The following is a 20,433-nucleotide window of genomic DNA, read 5'->3' on the forward strand; positions in this document are numbered from 1 at the left end:
GACTTGCGTTTCTGCTTTTCAAGAAATCACATGATCATCTCCTGTGCTTAAAATTAAAAATATTGCAAAACATTGCAAAATTAAGCCTTAAATAACATTTCTCCAAAGACGTTATGAACAAAGATGTTATAAAACTTTTCAAAGCAAGTGAAGGTTTCATTGTGCCCCTTATCACCTGGATCTGCATATTCAGATGAAAAAAATCCAGAAGAGTCAAATAACTTATAAGTTGTTCACAGACAAAAATATAACTCAGTTTTCAGACTTACCCATACCACAGCATGAAACACCTTTGGCAGTGAACTGAAGGTACAAGCGACAGGACGTAGCAGTGTAACTGTCATCCTCAATGTCTTACAGCACCAGTGGCCAGGGCACATTTCTGAAGGCTGCAGGGGGGAACAAGATATTTTAAGAGAGAAAAATCAAAGGACGTTGATTCTTTTATATATTGTCATTGAGTAAATCAGACTATTTTGTTTGTTTGTAAGGTCAAGGTATTAGCATTTTATTAAGGATCCATTAGTACAGATTAGCATTAACTGTTACAGGGTGATTTTACCTTTTGAATGGCTAGTTAAATATAAAGCTCTGTAGAAAAGAAGGATGCTGGACTGCCAAAAGAACTCAGTTCAAAATATGCTCCAATGTCTTTGTTACAATGAAGGCCTTGAATATTGAGTAGCTAAAGAAGTTCTAGTTTTAGAAAACCTTCTCAACTTTGTAGTCCAATCATATTTTTATATATGTATATTGCATATTATATTGCATATAATATTTTTAATTATGTCACCATTATTTAGTGAAAAAATTAGTCTTATTTTCCACTAATAACTTTAATCCAGCAAATACCTAATTTTAAGCTTGTGCTCAAGTGCTTAATAAAGTAGTTCCATGCTGAAATATTTAATTAAATTACTGTAGACGCATTCAGAAACTCAGCTTCAAATGTTTCAAATATGTAGATACTCCTAAAGCCCAGAGTGAGGCTAAATAGCTAATGTTTGCAATACTATCCTTTAGTAACCTTCTTATGCGTCTGGCACAGTGGGCATGACTTTCCATATTCAGTGAGCATGAAACACCCTGCAACCACGACATACCTACTGTCTTGTTTTGAGAATGCACCATTCATACTAATAAACTCTGCTAGAAACCACAGCCATCTGCAACAGTTTACATTGTTCATTATGTGACCCAGTGTTACAATTCTGCAATCACAAGTTTGACCCAGGCCCAAAGAAAGCAACTACAGTCAGTGCAATTAAGGTCCCACTGCCATCACTGCACTGTGCTGGCTAGTTGATGAATGAAAATGTACTAAAACCTTTTCACCTCACATTTCGCTGCACGTAAGCCCCAAAAGAATCTACATGAGATATATCATGTTTTTATAAACATTTTATGCAAAATTTAGAGAAAAGGTGAGACTGCATGACCAAAGATACTAAAATCATTCATTGCTTATTTGTTCCAAGACAGAGCAGATAAGGTCATGCTAACAAAGGGGTGGGAAAGGGAGTAATAAATGAAAAATGGAACAAAATTCACAATCATTTGTTTACTGCATCAGCACCAGCTACAGCACCTAAGTTATAAAGGGGGGAAAAAATCATAAATGCACATAATTCACCATCCTTTGTTCAGTTTGGTAACCAGGCTGTATCAATTGCTGTTTATTAGAAAATATGAAAATGTGACAGTATTGATATGTCCTTCAACAGTGTAGAAAGTATCACAAGTGTAAATGAACCCTGTACAAATCTTAGCCCCCACTTCAGAACCACTAATCTAATTATTAGACAAGGTTTATTATTAATATTCTCTGTATTGCAGCACTTTCTCAGCTACATAATACAGCCAGTGCAAATCTAACATGTAAGCCATCTGCCAACTCAGAAATCATGCATCATACAGCCTGAGTTCTTAGAAGCAGTAATAGTCCTTATGACATGTTTTTAATGAAAGAATGCTACACTTGTCGGGGGAACTGGAAGAAGGGAAAAAAAAAAAAAAAAAAAAAAAAGAACACATTGACACGATTGACACATATCTAATCATCCTTCAAAATACTGCATCCCAGAACTGCAGGGGCACAGTCTTAAAAGGCTGACAACATAACATGCTTATTTGAGATCCGGTCCTGAAACCAATGCAGCTGAGCATTGACCAGGCCATTCTTTGTGCAGAGGAACTAAAAATGATGGGTTGTGGATAAATTCAGTGTAAAGATATCAAATGATCACCCAACAAATATATATCTTGAGCAGAAAGTGTTTGCTCCCCATTTATTTCTACAAAATTGCAAACAGCTTTGATTTGTACTGTACTCCAAGCCATGCCAAGAAACATGATACACAACAAATATGAACCACAGACATGTTTACCCTCTGCCTCTTATGCTTCCAGATGTCTCAGTTTTACATGCCAAACCACCTCCTCCTCTCTAAAAGCCCTACCTCTAAACTTCTGAAAAGTTCTTTTCCTTACTCCTCCACAAGCCATAATGTAGAAACAACACTTTTTATTTGGAAGGCATGTTTTAGAAGTAGTTACTGGCTATTTCCAATTTAAAAAGCAACCACACTGTTATAAACAGAAGAGCTTATAAGTGTTTAGGTGTAAAATGAACCCAAATGACAACAGCATTCTGTTCAAATATGCTAGCAACATTATGTTTAACTGTAATTCATAATGGATAGGTGTTCAATAAATATTTCTGCTTTGTACTTCAGAGACAAAGCTGTATGTCTGAGGAAGTGATGAAACACTGTATTAAGTCAGGAAAATGTTAGCTAGCAGCTTCTGAAGTCTGACATTTTAAAAATCAGCAGGTCCAGATAACTGAAGCGTTTTAAAAGAACCAGCCAAGCATCTTTCTAGGCTGTCAGTGACTTCTGTCACAGCGGCAAAGCTTCAGAAGACTGAAGAGGAGGTAGAGTTGTACCAGTCTGACAAGATGGGACTTAAGAAAATCCCACAGTAATTATCATAGAGTAAAACACTGAGAAGAGCAAGCAATTCACTTCTCCAAAGTTAATTCTATGTACATATATAACTCCTGTGTACTCAAATCTGAAATTAAGAGTCTTGTGGTTTATATCAGTCAGAAGCCGAGACTGATGTTTGAATCACAGCTCTGGTACAAAAATACTGCTTTACAAGGATGTATCAAATTCTGCTTCCTTAAATGTAGGAGAACTGAGTTGGTTACATCTCTCACAGCGTCAGAACTCCTCCATTTATCGTGTCTCAGAAATTTGCCTTGGAAGAATACTACTTGCGTATGTTCAAGTTGCATAAAATATTCCTTCTCCATTTTCAAGTTCTGTCTCTGTTCCCTACATGAGATATTCCAACCACACAAACATGCTCCTTTGATATCAGTAGTCAGCCAAACTCTCTTCACACAGAAGAACATCTGGATTTCTAGCTAGCTGCCTTCATTTTGGTTTAAAATGCACTTAGCTGTCTCATAGGTATCATAAAGTATAGGATGATAATTAGATCCTCCAGCTTTTCCTGCATTAACTCAACTTATACTACTATATTCAACTAAAGAAGGTAGTGGTAAAATTAATGTTCATTGTTTTCAATACATTTTATATTAGCCTAATTGACAAATGATCCCTTTCCTCATCAAAATAAATAAGTAAAAATTGCAGCTTTCTCTGCGGTGAAAACATATAAACATTTATTCCTTGAAATGACTCAGATATATTAAAAGCAATCTATAACTGGCTAACAGAAGCAAAAGATCCCAAAGTTATTTAAAATCGCACAAATTGTATGTGATGGGCAATGTCAGTCTCATGGGTTGAGCTGACTCTCCAAAATAAACCAAACTAGCAGAGAAGTTGAAGTTTAGTGGTTCAGGACTGTACCTTAACTGGGCCTAATCTACACAAGGGTGATTTTGGAGCAAGCATGGAGCTGCAGTAGCCTTTAACAAACTCAAGTTAGACATCTAGAGAACTGGGAGAGAAAGTGGTCTGTTTTCACGTCCTGCTTTATTTTAGGTTGCCAGCTCTGTCCCCTTTCCACCTATCCAGAGGAAATTCTACTGTCACAGGACATGAGGCCAGTAGAAGAGAAGACTCCAGACAGACCTCGCTGCAGCCTTTCAGTACTTAAAGAGGGCTTATAGAAAAGATGAAGAGTGACTTTTTACTGATCAGAGGTTAGGAAGAAATTCTTCACCTAGTGGGTGGTGAGGCACTGGTACAGGCTGCACAGAGAAGCTGTGGCTGCCCCGTCCCTGGAAGTGCTCAAGGCCAAGCTGGATGGGGCTTTGAGCAACCTGGTCTAGTGGGAGATGTCCCTGCCCATGGCAGGGGTGGGGTGGAACTAGAAGACCGGTAAGAGCCCTTTCAACCCGAGCCATTCTGTGATTGTTCCAAAACAATCTTGGGGCTGGTGACAGCCCTAAATCCTCTGCATCACAAATGTGAGATTTAAGGGTATCACATTTCAATCAGAAATATTCTTATGGCCACTATTAAATCTCTGATTTATTTCCCCTCCCTACTTGCCCCATCCTCTTGAAATATAACTTTTGCCAAGCTCCACTCTGTCTGTATAACACGGTTCCACATAATAATAATGATATAAGGATTTGGTTCATACCAATCAATTGCGATAGAAACTCAATCACCAATCCATAAAACTATCCAGTGAGTAGGCTATATTGCAACTTAGTCTGGGTTCAAAAGTGAGAGGTAAGAATGGAATTAAACTGATGGAATCCACTGTCATGTGGACACATCAAATATTGAGGTGAGCAATACTCTACAAAGGCTTGAGCCTTTATAAGGAAAATACTCAAATTTTCACTCAGAAAAAAAAAAAAAAGAAAAAGAAAAAAAACACCACTCATTTTCAAAGGCCCCAAGTAGTACTAACTTCTGAGGGAAAGCTGAAGCTTGTCTCTGAACCATCCAATTTATATGGTTTGGTCCATACCACTAAGGACTGAGTTGTCTTGCCATTGTTTTTTCCCCTAAGAACTGCATTGTCACTTACTAAAGAGTTTTTGTTTCCTGCACTCATTGTGGAAAAATGTCTAGATAGACCACACTGCTGAGACCCTTGCCTTTCTGTCTTACTCTTCTCCGAATGCTTTTGAAAATATATCTTAAAGATGATCTAATCCTGTCTTTATATCCTATTAACTTTATGTAGCATTTAATATCCAAAGTCTTTGTGAAATTAGGACTAAATATAATCAGATCTGTGTATAAGCAGACCATTAAAGCTTAACGAGCTATCTGCTATTTTGTATGGATGGTCTACCCAGAGCTGCCAGGCACCTTTCCCACCCACAGTACCTCCAGCACTAATTTGAGGTAACAGGTATTTGCCCAGGCAGGCAGATCTTAAAACAAGCTAAAACTAGCTTAGGCCAAGAAAAGCCCAGGCAAGTCCTGACACCCCACATTTGTCAGGTCGGTACAAAGTCTAAAGTCTCTTCCTATTAATGGCAAAAATCACACATATAATACACATACAGCAAATATGAAGGCAAAATGGAACAGGTCAAGTATGAAGACAACATGATCACACAGCCAGATAGAATACCAGTGGTTCACAGACTGATAGCTTTATTTCTTTTAAAAACATTTGTTTAAAATAAAATCTAGATATCTTACCACACTTTCTGAGGTAGGGCTTGAAGCAAAATAAAGTATTACTGTATGGAGTTCACATAAGGATTTCAAGGCATAATAGGCAGCACAGAAAAAAAATAAGGTATGTATAGGAGAAAAGAGCAAAGAGAGTTCAAGCATGGTATCCTTTAAAGAGTGAGTAAGAGACAAAAGTATGCAATTTTGGAACAAATTTAACATTACAAAAAAAGGGGGGGTGGGGAGGGGATGGAATTCTCTTTCCACTAAGTGTTTGACATACTGACCTTGTGTATTTTAGCTTTTCACAATTCGTGTTTGTTTCCCGAAGTCTGCCTTCAAAAAGTTATCTGCTTTTACTGTTTTGGAAAGCACAATGGAAAGTGTAATTGCTACAAACAACTTTCAAGTTCAGCCACGGCCTTTATGACACTATGGCTCAGGGTGCTCCTCTTCCAAGGAGTTTTTTGCGGCTTGTTACATTGTGAAGCCTTTACAGCCTTCCACTGCTAAGTGCTTTAAAACAGGCCCCCTTCTGAGTGCATCTTTAGCTGTCTACAGAAGCTTTAGAACTTTCTTTTAAATGAAAAGGATATCTGCAAGCATTTACTGAGAGGCTGAGCTCAAGCATACATTATAAAACTAAGGAAGTGCAGAATAAAACCAAATTACTAACATCAAAGATTCCAGTTTCCCTCTTCTGACAGTAGTTCCCAGTGATAAATAACCTTTGCTGCCAGGTTAAAGCTGGGAAGTGGCAGCGAAGAAGGGAGGGATGCAGATCAAAGCTAATGGCAGCAAGGCATCTGCAGGCCCTTTGAAGTCCTCCTCCACTGCTCTTGTCCAGAACCTGTAAGGGCAGAGGTGGTGGCGGCATCATGCCCAGGCTGCTAACTTCTGATGCGAGGAAAGAAAACTCTCTGTGGCAAGAACAAGCAGGGCTCTTGGTATGAGCCTGTGCCAGAGCTCAATCACCCCATCCAGCGCATCTCAGGGTAAGACCGGACAAGCCCAAGAGACTTTGGCCACTCTGCCACTACACTAGCAATAGCTACCTGGTATTCTTCTGAATGAGCATTTATACCTTCAATGTTTCACTCACCAATTACAACCCCAGTGGGGCAGAAAGCAGAAAACCTGCTGCACCCAGAAAGCCACCAGTCTGAAACCAAGCTGGGAAGCAAAGAATGCCTGCAAGGAGACCACTGGCAGGGAAAGAGCTGTTTGTAAATCCCTTTTACTCCTAGTCTCTCTTTCACATCACTTCAAAATTTCCCTGTTCAAAGCATTAATTATTCTAATTAATATTCTAATAAACATGGCTTTCAGCTTGAAAGCTTTATCATCTTCTTTGGGTACTCACTATATAGTAAAGGAATAAATAGGTGTGACCCAAAGCTCTTGGCTGCCAGGGGTCGTCACAAATGCATTACGCTTATTTAAATTGCTTTTAAAACATTTTTATTTCCACACGAAAGTGTAAACAGGTAAGAGTACTGAAGGGCAACTCTTCCTTCCCTAAATATTAAAAACATTACAGAAAAGTAAATTCCACTGTAAGTAGATTCAGTACTCACTTATAAAATGTTATACATGAACATTTCTATTGGAAGTTGGGAGTGGAGAGAAAAATAACTAGACACTGCTGACACACTGAAAGAAGCTTGTCACAGCAAAGCAGTTTTAGATGCCAAAGTAGTACCGGCAAAGAAAAAATGAGTTGGGGGAAACAGCAGCTTGTAGACCATTTTTTTTTTTTTTTTTTGGAAGCTACTGAAACACAAACCATGCTGAGCTTAAAAAATTCTACAAACTTGGGTGAAATTGAGTCTGACAGCTTCCTAGATTTAGTGCAATTACAGACTTTTCTACATACTATTCAGCTAAGCAAATGATAGTACAAAAACTACAACAGGAAAAACTGAACATCCCTGAACATACACAGACGGTGGATAGTAAAATACAGGTAAGAACTCATATCACAGAAAAATACAAACAAATATTTTTGATGTCTAAACACATGTGCAGATGGTAAAATCCAGAAGCAATGGCCACTAGATGACAAGATCCACTACAGAGGCAGCCCTCAGCTTGTGGTCTTTTAAGTTCAGGTAAAGAAAAGCAGCATTGAGTAATAATTATCAGACAAAGGACTTGGAATGGAAAAGAGTTCGTTTCATGGATGGTAGACCTTTCAGAATTTTCTTCCCTACTCGATATGTTATCTCTCTGGACTTGTATGTCCAGCTATAAAGGGACAACAAAGGGACAACATTTCCTTTTCAAATTATTTTTTTTTGTTTTACCAGAAAATGGCATTTTAAAGAGAAGTCCAACTTATTGGCTCATTACTGAATTTCTCGGCTGACAAAGATGATCTATTCTGAACCCCCCAAAAAACAATTGTTGTATAAATATGTCAAAAAAAATAAAATATGACAGCGTCAAAATAAATCAATGACACATCCATAAGACATGACGAAGGTTGCTCTACAAATACAAATCATTATCAAGGAGCAAGACATGCAAGCAACACAATATCCAACCATCAAAATGAAACCAAAGTTCAAAAAAAGTTGCCTGTTTTCACTGACATATTTCCTTCACACAGTTCTGACAGGAGGTGAAGAGCAGTCAACCTGATCTGAAAGGACACAACGAATGGTACTTTCCTTTAGTGAGTACTTAACTTATGCAGCAGAGAGCAGAAGTCATCAAAGCACATCTTAACTGCCAATTTCAACAGGCAATGTGAGATTGATCTGAATAATGAACTGCATTGGGTTGAGTGCCACTTGCTCACATACTAAACAGAGGAAAACAGCCACATTTTAACAGCTGTTGTCAGACTTACAGGAACATCACCATCTCAACAAACACTTCTTGCCAAATTCACTACTTTAATTGACTGAGGGATGAATGCTAAGAATAAGTACATTGCATTGGTGGAGTGCTCTGAGGCCATTCACAAATGATCAGAAAGTGATGCTGCCCTATTTGGAAAAGGAAAACTAGAAAGACCAAACTGATGATGCTAAAAAGGGATGAGGCTTTGGAAATACAGGACAAAATCTAAAACAATAGTTCCATAATATTAAATAAATATCTGATTCAGACTTTTGCTCTTTCTTTAGAGTTTGAAAATGCAGAGAGATTATGGCCCAATGTTAGGTGGACAGTAATGTTACATAGAGCAACAGCTCTTAAATTTCATATTAACAACCTGTAAGCCTTCCTCCAATGACAACTACTCTAGTGAGCAATGTCCTCCAGTGGTAAAAGACCTGTTAGTTCTTGCTGAATTTCAGACCCAAAGTGCTATAAATGTCTTAGGATCATTTTTAATATGCAAGGACCATGAGACTGCCATAAATTTGAATATAAAGCTGACATTAAATATAGTGAGATAGTGGAAAAATACAGGCTTAGGACTAACACTAGGATGAGTTCATTTTGATTTGTTGGGCTTGGAGGGAGGGGTATCATTACTATTTTCATGATTTTACGATTTGGACTTGCATTGCCTCTACACATAATTTTATGGTAAACTCACTAAAAAATATATGTATATGCACAGCCCTCCCCACTGTAGGAAAATAAAACACATCTCAGTGGGTATCTGAGCATTTCAACATGATAGCTACTTACCATCGCATTTATAAACTTTATACTTATAAAATGGATCAGTTAATTTCTAACTATTACATAGCTAAAACTAACCTTTTGCTTCCACTGCTTCTTTCTTGTACTCATTCACTGTGGCAATAGTTCATGAGCAACATTGCCTCACTCTTCCTAAAACCTGCATCTGAGAGCAGGCAGCCTTGAGCCACTCTCGTCTTGCACTTCCTTGCCTGCACCTATCCACTGCCTCCTGCTTTTTTGTTTGATGTTTAATATTTTCTTAATCCCTCACCAAATCCTTCCATTTACATTTTGAAGACAGGCATAAGCCAACTGAGTGACTGCTGGGAGAGGAGCTGTTCCTGCAGTCGTCAGTCCCTCTCCTTCCCAACATCACATTGCACAGCTCCAGCACTCATTAGGTTCCTCCATAACTCAAAATACTTGAAAAGCCCAACAGAAAATCAGCTCCACAAAGAAAATGGCAAACTGGTACAGCTGATGAAATGATCAATTTGATACTAATGCTGGCACAAGATAAGCAGCAGGACCAAGTACCTAGATCACCAAGCAGCCTCAAATTAACTTTTCTCAATACTACCTACCTACATGCTTTGAAGCTGTGTCCCACCTCTCTGTTTTTTGCATGGAAAGTTTTGGTCTTCCAAATCATTACCAATCAAAGACATGACAAACACACCCTTAGAACCCTTATAATGGTATTCAGTAGTGAGCAAGTGAGTAGAAGCACAAGCAACAGAGGAAGAGGAGGAGAGGGATGCTCCTTCTCTACTCTGCCACTGCTCAGCATGGAGGTCTTCAGCAGTCTTTGAACATCACCAGTATTATTCCATTGCCCCAGCTCCCAGTTTGTAAAGCCAAACTGGGCAAAACTGATTTTCTTAAGCCTCAGTTAACAGCTGGTTTGGATTATTTTCCTACTAACAGCTACAGATTAGCATTTAATGACTGCTTTAATGATCACCCTAGCTGCCTAAAACATTTTGGGGGTTGTTGTAAATCAAATACACTTTGACAGACATTTATATTGAAGTAAAGTTTTTAAATAATACCTGGAAAACAATGTTGTCATATCAGAGTTTGATGAAGACTACACAAACCCTTGGTCATTTTATATGAAAAAAAAAATAGGAAATGTTTCTGTTCATGGTGAAAACTATTCCCATTCCAATTATGTTGAAATTTAGACTGGATGAGATACACTGGTACATTAAATATGGCAAGTAATGAAATAAGTATAAACAAATGTCACATTAGAAAAATCAACAAAACTAGCTAGAATGAATATTGAGAAAAATCATTAATAGAAGGGTAAGTAATACAAATGCATGCTATCATTAACCACTTTTCATAATGAAACTGTCAATTATATTTAGAGACTTTCCTATAGTAACAACGTATTTTGTAAAAATTGGAAAACAAAAACATTGAGATGAGGAAGTCAGTTTTCTAATTAACAACTATTTATCTATTTATCTGAAAAAGCATATTTTTAATTGCATCCTACTATTAAGAATAAAAATTTCCAAGAAAATAGATGAGTTGTCACCCAAAGCTGAACTTTTATGCATTTGCTGAAAGCCATCCGTGATGAATTAGGTACATAAACTTAGAAGGAAATACAGACAGCTACACAAATATGAATTGCTCTGCAAGTATAGACAGCAATTCAGTGACATGCACCGTCAATATATGGAAACACTGAAATCTTTTTGGTATACCATATTTGGGCACTCACAACAGAACATGTAGTTTCTAAATACCTCATCACAGTCAAGTATGGAGCAAATGAGTGGTAGAATTTATTACCTAAAACTTTTCACACATCTTCTCTTCCTGATGGAAAAATACTTCAAAAGTCCCAGTTAAAAAAAAAAAAAAAAAAGTCCATAATGTGCATAGTCTGGAAAAACAATGAAGCTATGGAAATATGTAACCTATTTCATCTTCAACATTAGCTTATACACGGGAGAATAAAAATATCAGCAGAGGAAACATCATTTCAGCTGTAATAGCAATTCTTCCAGTCAACAGATTTGGTAATGATCCCATATTTAGAGCTTTTCCAGTTTGAGTTATTTTAATATTTTCACCATCCTAGGGAGGGGAGTTATTATTTTAACAAAGCAAAGCATCTTTCAGTTCTTACAGTCAACCGTTCTTATCATCATGACACTTGAACACTGATTTAAAATGTTTGCTTTGCCAGTAATGAAATCAGGAGGAGGATGTTTCTAATCTTCCTTTGAACTGTTGATTAAAATACATACACATATATATATATATATTTATATATGTAGGGTTTTGATGGTTTTGATCTACACTCTTGACACTTTGATCCCCCTTTACTTTGAAGATGGTTCAGAAAAAGAAGTTTCTAGCATATGCTCAAGTACCATTATTTGCATCAGAGATCCAGAACTACTATCAAAAGATATGTCACTCTAATACAAAGGGAGACAATTGTTTTAAATTGATTCACTTTCACACAAAGTGATAGCAATCAAATGTTTTAGAGTCCCTTAGGCGGCATTGAGTTTTTCCTGTTATATAATGCATTATGTCTGACAATTCATTGTGGTTCCAAAATTATTTTAAAAGATGATTCGAGTGGCAATAGTGGTAGAAGAGCAAATACTTTAAGCATTACAAACTAATAATTTAATTTTGAGTCATTTTCATGTACCAAACACAAATCTAAGCATCAGTTCAGTTTTTCCTCTCGTGCTCAACACCAACTGCAAAATTACTTCCATCTTTGTGGCTGTTTTTCCAAAAGCTATCATGTTGAAGGAGCTATATCCCTAGAATTTCAACCACTGTTTCGAAAAAGCTGACAAGCAAGCGTGGTCTCCAACCAGGACTGCAACATTTCAAACAGGTGATGCACATGTTAAATAGCCAACTAGCTATCTGTCTTCCAACAAAACGGACCTTGCTTTCCATAGCTCTGCACTGTGTTTAGTTGTAAACCTAGACATGATACCCAGTCAGCACAAAAAGCAACTGTGTTCTTGTGTAAGAACAATTCTCCTGCATAAAAACAGCTAGTGAATTACTGTCCTTTTCATTATAAGTTTATTCTATATGATGATAATATGGATGTAACAAGAAGGAAAAAAAATCCAAATACCATACAGTTGCATTAAAGGATGAAACTGAAGTCAGATTGGGTACAAATCACCTGCAGAACATGCCTGGCTGGGGAGGGGATGGACTTAATTGCAAAGACATGCACGAAATAAGTTTATATGAGAGAATCAACTTCATCTCAAGGCTTCCAGAACAGTGTTGCAGGGAGAAAATCTGTGACATTCCATGCTGTACTGAAGTATTGACTTTACTGCGTTTCTGAAGCTTGGACTCAGAGGGAGACAAAAATGGATTAACGAATGACTGTCTATAATTTTGCTTTCATAAAACTTTTGTTCAAATTTTGCATGAAGACTACGCAAGGAAAAATTAAATACTTCATTTAATGTTTTATAATAATATATTTACTTGGCACTATCTCCATCTTAATTACTTCTGTTTCCCCCACATCTTCCTCCAACTAAAATCCCAATTTATACACAAATACATAAATTATTCTCAGATACTGTCTTTTTTTTTTTTTTTTTTTTGGCTCTTCCAAAAATGTGTGTGGAAAATTCTTTGTGTTACCCATCCTGGTAAAAGCAGAGGTGAAGCAGGCCTGTTTTCTCACAGTATGTGCCCAAGCAGTCTGAGGACAGCAGCATCAGATCCTTTACAGCCACTAAGAACTGCAAGGTGGTTGTGAATCAGTAACTGTACGGCATCCCTAAGCACAGATCAGCTAAATCTATTTCATTTCATGCTAACCTACCCTATGAAACATGTAATTGGTTATGCCTTTTGCATTATTTCCAATCGAGCTCAGATTTGCATTGTAAACAAATCAATTTGCCACTTTAATTGTTTAGCTCTGAGTCAACTTACAGGGCTGAGAGGGCAGACAAAACATAATAAATGGCTTCGTGTCCTGATTTTATCACAAGGAGCAAAACTAAATAACTTATGAGCCCAGTCAGTTCTATTGAGTTATGAACTAGCTCTTCCTCCAGAGTAAATTAAAATTCTTATTGCATACAAAAAGCCTAGTGAACACATTTTATTACTCTTGGAGGGAAGTGCAGAAATAATGGAGGTAGAGCTAAGGTAAATATATAACCTGATGCCTCTCCAGTGGATTGTTTGCTAAACCTTGTAATTTTATGCACTGGTATTTGAATGTTGTATTTTCTGCCTTTGTATTCAGAGGGCTCGGTAGAAAAACGTAAGTTGCTGGAACATAGCAAAATGAGAGCTTTGTGATGATAGAAGATGCTACTGTAAACAAACAATATGTCCTAAGAGCAATGACAATTTTCTGCTACATTTTCCAATAAGCAATCTCATCCCAATTCAGGAACAAAGGGTATATTAGTTAGCATCTGGGAAAAGAGCAGAGAGCATAAAGTAATAGAAACTAGGTAAATGGAAAAATTATGGAGTTCAGACAGAATGGAAGCTGGCATTTATTCTACAGTAGAAAATCATAGTTTTAGAAATATACAACTAAATATAATAGTATATATGTAAAACACACAGAGGAACACACACTTGAAATTATTACCAGAGAGCAACGCTGAAGTCCCTAAATGAGATAAACATACACAGAGGAATGTTTGTCATATGCAGTATGAAAATGAGCTACAAAAAGGTGATAGCATCATTCTAAAGAAAAGTTACAGGAAGGCAACAGGCTAAAATTCATCCCCCTAGCAGCAAAATTCTCATCGACTTACTAGGTGTAGGATTTTGTGCATGAAAGAAAACTTTTGCAATAATTGAAATACATGGACTCAGTGATACAGTGACAGAACAAGCTTAAACTTTATCACTTATCACTGACATTTGAACAAAAGTAATCTATTCCAACTTTTTTTTTCCCTGCAACGATTAAATGAACTTGAAGTCATACCATGCATGAACGACAAAACACATTTTAAGTTATTATTAAATAAGTGACAAGCCACATGGAAAAAACAGAAGTCCTAATTTGATTCTGCAAATGGGAAAGGCTAGTGCTAATCACACAAGTAAAATTTTCAGCGCAGTAAAATCTTGGAAGTGACTGGACAGAATTCAGTATAGAGTTCTTGAGAAATACTTCATAACCATGTAACTAATGGGACCCAAACATCTAAAGTTGAAGATATCAGATTCAAACTGAGCAGCAAAAACCATTCTAATCTGTTGATGACTTCAAAAATAGCTCAACTGAGCAAGAAGAATGTGCATTTAAAAAAAAAAATCACAATTATATAACAATTCAAGTTCTGTTGCATAGATTACAGAGCACTCTTAAAAATATTTGTAAATGGAATAAATATAAAATAAATAAATCTTGCAGATGGACTAAAACCCAAGCAAGCCTCAACAGGAAAGAATGTTACAGACACCAACCTACAGAAAGTCAGTATCTAAGGAACATAAAGCCTGCTCAACTGAGAAAAACATGAAAGCCTATAAAACACGGGAGGACAAACCTGGACTGGAAAAGAGGAGAATAAAGAGAGATTTGAAGAGCACCTTGCAAAGAGTTTTCAGGGTAAAAAGTTTGAAGGTACATCAGAAGAAGAAGCCAACAAGGGACTCAGAGAGACAGTTCGACAACAGAAGTGTGAAAGAAGCACCTGAAATTGCCAAGGCAGAGAATTCAGTCACTGATTTGCACTGGTGATCCTTGCTGAAGGTGTTGGGGAGGTTCTCAAAATCAAATTATTTCTTGTAGCAGAAAGCTCTAAGGAGCTAAATCGGCTAGGAGAACAAAGCTCTAAACCAGATGTCAGGAAGTCTAGAAGACCTAACAGAATTCACCTGAGAATACTGCAGATATTCACAGTAGTAGAATTTTTAATTTTTATTTTTTTTTTATTAAAGAAACTTAAATGACATTGGAGTCAAGTTTATTTTATGAACAGTTTTTCTGAATGGAAAAAAAAGGCAGCAGTGGGATACCCAAGGATCTTTTCTAGGGCCATTTCTATTCAAGTACAGTCAATAAATTCAACATCAACTAAACAATCAGTTCCAATTTATTAGTGACCAGTGAAAGGGTGTTAAGAATAAGACTAAGCTCTCAGCTGGTCAGCCTGCCAATGGCAAGAAACATCAGCAGGACACTGCAACCATAAGTGGGCAAATAAGTAGGAAGCCAACTCATTATCAAAGACCATATTCAGGGAAAATAGTCTAATCCACACTTACGTAATGCTCACCTCAGAAGTGGAAATTAGAACTCAAACATCTTGGAGTCACCCTTGCCAAATTGTTCTTTCTGGAGAAGCTGGCTCACTGCACAGAAGCAGCCAAAACAACAACAACAACAACAAAAAAAAGACATTGGGCTTAGAGTATTGGGCACTAAGAGTTCTAAGGAAAAGACAAAAGGATTCATATGTTTCCACATATAAATGAATAAAGTGTGCAATGCTGGTCAAGGTCAGTTCAGTAGCATGCAGTGGAAGTGGAAAAGTATAAAGGAGGCAATGTTTAAAGGGTTGGAGCAGCTGACAAGAGGAGAGAGTAAAAAGGCTGGAGAGACGAAAGTTGAAGGGAAAGAGAATAAAGATTTATAAAATGCAAGCAATATGAAGAACTGTATTTCCTTACATCTTTGCAACACCACAGCTAGGAGGCACTTGGTGAAACTAAAAGGGGATTAATTTTAAAAAGATAAAAGAAAATACTACTTTACACAGTGGATATTAAATTTCTAGGACTTGCTTTTACAGGAGGCTGTAGGAAGATACTATGAGGAAGTTCACAAAGGAACGAGACATTCAGGGACAGCAGGTGCATAGATCAAGACTCAAAGTACTAAAAGGATATAAATGAATACTAAAAGGCAGGGATGTAGCCTCTGATGTCCCTGATACAACTCCCAGCACTAAGGCATTAACTGCAGAAAGTAAGTCGGCTTACATGCTTTCCCTTCGGTAGCATCTCTTTCTGTCACTGCAGGAGACAATACAGGTAAAGAAAATTCTGCACTGGAAATAAATGTGTTTAGAGAAATACAAAACAAATTTATAACAAATTTAACTTCAATTCAGCCTTCATTTTAATGAAAAGGAGAAAGGATTTTGCAATCAGTTTAAGGATTGGAGCATATAATCTGATACAAATAGTCTCATTTCAAATTAGTGATATCATCAGTTTATCAAAATTAGTTGTGACACAAAGATTGATTGATGTGTGGATTTTTGTGGTGGGTGTTTTAGAACAAGACTCTGCTGTCTTTGACATCTCCTACTTCAATGGTGGGATGAGAAAGAGCAACCTTAGCAGGATCTGATGCTCCTCTTAGGTGCTTGCAGTCTTCATCAAACCAAACATGAGGATAGTATCCTTTACCAAGCAAGACAGACAATACATCAACTGATAAGACAGCAATACACAGGAAACATAATAAAAAAATAAATCATGCTCTCACAAGTGGTTTCAGGTATAAATTATGATGCACTTCAACCATAACAGTAGAGATGAGATCTTGACTCTAGAAAAAGCTTGATGCTGTGTTGAACTTGCTTTTAAAACTTGTCTGAGGAAGAAAATCTTTAAATAAAACCTGAAAATAAGTCCTCACCACACATTTACTACAGATTTTTAATCAGCCTCTGTTGTTTCCTCTGTCATAAAATCAAAAAGAGGCTATAGGTTACACTTCACAAAAACAACTAAGTTTGGAAAAAGAGACTATATATAACTTTCTTGTATGCTCACACAGCAAAAATACTGCTGTGTTTTCAATACCACAGTAATTTAGGATGCCAAGTCCAAATTTTACCAATCGTTTTATCACTCCTTTTTGGTTTTGAAATTCTTCATGAACCTACCACACATGCAGAGCTGTTTTCTCTATTTTTACCTCATACACAGTCATGTTAGCTATACCTGCACTACTTCAGTGTTTCCTAAGAGCTGAGTAAAGTGAGTTATTCCTTCAAAAATCCCAGGTGCAGTACCCATGGAGGAAAAAAAAAAAAAAAAAAAAAAAAGAGCCTTAAGCAGTGAGCTGAACAGTCATGTCCGTTGCTGTGAATGGGGATTACATGCTCCTGTAAGATACTTTTCAAATCTCAGGTGGTCCATTAGTCATTCTTCCCAGTCAAGATTTCCTATTTGACTATTTTGAAAACACCAGGAAAAAAATATTTTCATTGTGTTCATCTTGATAGCATTTTGCTTATACTAGCACTACAACATTACTGAAAATAAATTCAGACACAGCATAACATTGGTGTTACTTCATTTCTTAGCCCTAATTTCTATTCCACATCAGTATTTAGTTTGTTTGGTTTTCTCCTTATAGCCACAATTAGGACAATGGATCAAAAGTGTCACAAAGAGCTGTTCTTCAACTGGTACATGGCTATTACCACCATATATTGTACTATCAATAAAAGGGGCTAGCAATAACTGTTATTTCTGAAGAAGAGTCAAATAAGCTCTCTTTATAGTACAGCCAAGAGCAAGATGACTTCACTAATAGGTAACAAATTGCTGCTCAGATTGGAGCCAGCTGTCTAGCAAAAAAAAAAAAAAAAAAAAAGGATCATGCATTGATGTTTCGGAATGCCTGCTCTTGTAAAATGTTGGCTGGGTGCAGCACTGTTTATATTCAGCTCTTCTGTGTGCTGCATTTGAGACAAAATGATAGCTACTATCTTAAAACAGCTCTAAAGTCATTTCTACCGTGAAATCATAACTGGGTTTTATTTTGTTGTATTTTATATTGTTTTCAATTAGGACAGTGAAAATTTACAATCCAAAATAAGCAGGTATGCCAGTCCAGCATTTAAAACAGCAGTCTCCAGAAAGACTGTCAGCTCTTGCATTTATTCTATTCTACTTCAACTGGCTTACATCAGATTTGCAATGACAGAAACATGAACACTTTCCCTTTCTGAGGCTGTCCCATCTTTATGGTCCTACAGCCTGATAAGGAAGGGTAGAAAGAAAAGTGGAACAGAAAGGGCACTTGTTCACTCATTCCTCACCACTCTCAGGCAGTTCAAGCTGACTGCATACTGGCAGACTTTCATTTCCCAGGTCCTTAATTGGTTGCCCCAGCTGCATCTCTCTCAGAGGCCACCTCATTCCTTGTAGATACCTAAGCAGAGTTATCAAGTTTGAAAGGCAAGTGAAGGGAACAAAAAGCACCAAGAGATTTGACTAACTCTCTTTGTGCCTTAACCTGAATGCAGATTTTTGTCTCTTATCTACTTAAGACTTGCCAGGTGCACATCTTCCTCTCTCATTGTTCCTTCTACATCTATTCCTCCCACAAGGAGGTAACAGGTTTGCTCCATCCCTGTGCAACCTGTGCAGTTGGCAGTCTGATAAAGGATGAGCCATCCTGCTGGAACCTCTCATCTAGCAAGCTAGCATCGATATGGACAAGTTTCCATCTAGCAGGAGACAGTAGCATTTTCATGAGGGAGACCAACAAAACAGGAATATGCAGCAACCACGTTGTCTCCCTCCAGTACTAATGCTTGTTTCCTGTCCTCAGTCCCAGCTTTTGGAAGCTTATAGCTTGTGAAACATACGCTTTTCATCATTTTCTGAACAATTAAACGAAAATGCTTTGGGACTGCTCACTATAGATGTTCCAGCAAGGTGGCGGTGTTTTGTGTTTTTTGGGGGTGGGTAGTTTGGGAGGGGAATATTAAAGATCTGAGGACCAAGCCAATAGTATCATTTATGTTCCAGTCAAATGTATGAGTTAGAGAGGAATAAACATTCTGCTGAAACATGGGCACAGTCTCTTAACCACAGCCAAACATTTTTTCTTCTAAAACATTTTCTTTTATATAAGATGATATGTGGACATATGTCAGTGACATTACAGGCTTAAATCAAAATGAAAGGATAAGATAGCCTGAAGGAGCTACACTAGTTTAGTAACTGGTGAGGGTCAAAGAGGTTACAGACGTGCTGCTGGCTTTCCATGCGTATGGCTCGTGCTTGCCAGAGGAAGACAACTCCTGGCAAACCACTCACTTTTAATGAACTTCATTTAAGAAAACAACTGTTCTCCAGAAACGTGCCCAAAAAATGGGTTGTCTGTTCACATTATTATTTTAGTGTTCACAGAAGTCACATGAATTCATGGCTTCATAGAAAGAATTTTATTTTTTTGTAAAGACAGTGACAGTGCTCTGCACATGTGGGCCAGATCCTGAGTTCCTGCATGCCTAAGTATTCTGCTGGTGAGCACAGGCCTCATTTTCATCTTTACTTATCGCAGCATTTTCAGGATAAAAGGAATGCCATTTTGGATTCTTACCTATTTTCCTTCTATTTTTCCCCTCATTATTACAACATCACAACCTTCAGCATAATAACTCTTTTCAGCACTAGAGGCAGGGAGTTTAAAGACATGTATTATTCTCCTTTCACAGGAAAAAAAGATGAAGCATAGGAAAACAAAGACTGGCCCAAGGCTAACCAGATTCAGTGGAGGTATGTTAATGAAAAGTGTCCCATGAGAGGTCAGATTTAAGCACCAGATTTTGTTTGCATGTTTTAAAAAACACAGATGCAAGACCTAGTTACAGATCCATAAACTATATTTACAATAAAACAATAAAAGGGAATTTCACACATTCCTTACAACAGAAGCATGCGTTTTGTAAGAAGACTGACTCAGCAATGAATTGGTTTGTCTTCACTAAAACTGAAGAATCAAAACGCACCTGTTTTGCCTGTCCTGTATCTTACCAGTGGCAGTGAAAGAAAGACGAAAGCAAATGGTAGTCAAATTCCAATATATCAGACTCCTTATCTAAAAAGCTACAGAATATCATTTCAAGCTCACCAGTCATATCTGTAGGGGGTTCAGGTGTCAGGGTTTTGGTGGGGAACTGCAGGGGTGGCATCCATGCAGAGAGGCCCCATGCTGGACACGGCTGGCTCCAGCGGCCCCACAGCGGGGATAGCCATGCGCCCAGGAGGCAAGATGGCGGCAGCTGTGAGAGAAAGTGCTTAAAAAGGACAAAAACACCAAGTGGCAGTGAGGAAAACGTGTGAGGAACAGCCTTGTGAGCACCAGGGCCAGAGAAGAGAGAGCAGGACAGAGATTGCCCTGCAG

General features: G+C 37.6%; 1 long non-coding RNA gene across 4 annotated transcripts in view; it reads right to left on the reverse strand.

Annotated features, from left to right (window-relative positions):
* LOC106016307 (uncharacterized) overlaps nt 1-20,433 on the reverse strand; it is a 340,332-nt gene that overhangs the window by 172,677 nt on the left and 147,222 nt on the right. For all 4 annotated transcript variants that reach the window (XR_011809112.1, XR_011809114.1, XR_003497063.3 and 1 more), the window contains one exon: nt 270-389. This is a non-coding gene — a long non-coding RNA (uncharacterized lncRNA). The remainder of the gene's footprint in view (nt 1-269; nt 390-20,433) is intronic.

Source organism: Anas platyrhynchos, chromosome 4, assembly GCF_047663525.1.
Source record: "Anas platyrhynchos isolate ZD024472 breed Pekin duck chromosome 4, IASCAAS_PekinDuck_T2T, whole genome shotgun sequence".
Classification (NCBI taxonomy): Eukaryota; Metazoa; Chordata; class Aves; order Anseriformes; family Anatidae; genus Anas; species Anas platyrhynchos.